This window comes from Amphimedon queenslandica, unplaced genomic scaffold (genome assembly GCF_000090795.2).
Source record: "Amphimedon queenslandica unplaced genomic scaffold, v1.1 AMPQUscaffold_4940_Cont23084, whole genome shotgun sequence".
In the NCBI taxonomy this organism is placed as follows: domain Eukaryota; kingdom Metazoa; phylum Porifera; class Demospongiae; order Haplosclerida; family Niphatidae; genus Amphimedon; species Amphimedon queenslandica.
In genome coordinates, this window is record NW_003554751.1 from 1 (window position 1) to 1,602 (window position 1,602).

The 1,602-nt window shown below is 39.7% G+C and overlaps 1 long non-coding RNA gene across 1 annotated transcript; it reads left to right on the forward strand.

The window, feature by feature from the left end:
• The first annotated feature begins 362 nt into the window (after nt 1-362).
• LOC109592507 (uncharacterized) lies at nt 363-1,170 on the forward strand. Its single transcript, XR_002190387.1, has 3 exons — nt 363-596; nt 659-996; nt 1,064-1,170. It is a non-coding gene; the product is annotated as an uncharacterized LOC109592507 (long non-coding RNA).
• The last annotated feature ends 432 nt before the right edge of the window (nt 1,171-1,602 follow it).

The following is a 1,602-nucleotide window of genomic DNA, read 5'->3' on the forward strand; positions in this document are numbered from 1 at the left end:
TACACACCTTCAGTATATGCTGGATTATCAGTAGTAATCAGCTCTTCCGTTACTAATGATAAAATTGAAATAATCATTAATTTTAAATTAATGTATGGTCATACGTTCATTATTCTTGTTCCTTCTTCTAATCCAAAACCCAACCAATACTGTCACTAATATTATGAAGAGGATGACAAAACCCAGCACTGAAGATACAGTATATAAAAATTGTATCATAGGTGTACTGTCTGGAGTAGCTGTCATCATTGGCCTCGCCCAGCTTTGCGTAGGCGAGGACTAGGTACTCAGTTTGTCTGTCTGTCATTGCCCTCGCCCACGCCGTAGGCGTATAGGCGAGGTTACTGCGCTCGTCGTGTCAGTGTGTGTGTGTGTGTGTGTGTGTGTGTGTGTGTTCGCAATATGGCGTCTTTTTCTCTGTTTTCAAATCCTTGCTGCTCTTTGCTCAGGTCCTGTGGAGTGCCACTGTCAACTAAAATGATTGCCAAAAGTAGTTTTTCTTCAGTTTACTTCTTCATCCGTCTTCTCCTTGGCAGCATGAGCCAGTAATGTTGCTAAACGTAGTCAGGATTCCGGGCAACTCTCTCATGACGAAGGTAATAATGCAATAGAACACATTAAACGATAGATTGAAAGTTTTTATTCATTTAATATGTAGGAAATTTGTCTTAAATTCTTAATTTCTGAGATATGGTAGCTCAAACATCGCTTACCGCGACTGTTTACACGAGGTCCTGTTCTCCAGGAAGATCTGTCAGAGTCTTTTAAACTGTAGATTCTTACTATCAAGTTTGTATACAACAAATTGAGCCTGATTATTGTGTCATAAACTGTGTATAAGTGTAGAAAACAGAAGCTTTTTACCAGTAACTGTCCATTCTGTGTAACTATGAAGTAGGCGGTGCTTAATTTGAGCCACACCTTTTATTACAGCCACACCTTCGATTTCTGCAATAAAGCAATGCAAGGCTGAGCAAGCTAACATGTACAGTAACAGTAAGTCAGCAGCATTCTCTCTATAATTTTTGAAGAACAAATTAATGTTTCATTTGTGTTTTTGTAGTATCCCAGAAATCACGTGACTGTAGAACCCTGAATTGTAATAAATGTAATGTGTGCCTAGACTTAATTATTGGTTGTATGTCTTGTCTGTAGTAGATCCCTTCTTAATAATTTGTGTTAATGTGACTATTTCATAATTTGTGTCTTAGTATATAAATGTTTGATTCTGTTGTTTTGGTTGATCTTTTGATTGCTAATAATCGTATCTACAAGAGTAATATACTGCAGTTATGTCACACTGATTGTGGCGAGGGCATGTGCTATAGTGCACTCGTTACCCGAGCCCACGCGTAGGCGTGGAAGCGAGGGTAAAGCAGTCGTCCTGTCTGTGTGTGTGTGTGTGTGTTCGCTTGGCCTCCACTTTTGAGCTGACACTGCTTTCTTGTCTAGTCCTGGAGAGTCTTATAATCAACACTGGCTCTAGAAAAAGTTATTCTCCGTCTTGGGAATGCTACACTTTTCTTTTCCGTGGAGTAAGAAGCTGGCAAAGTCGCCAAACGTTGGTCCGTTCCCGGACAACTTTTTCATAGTGTGAGCAAA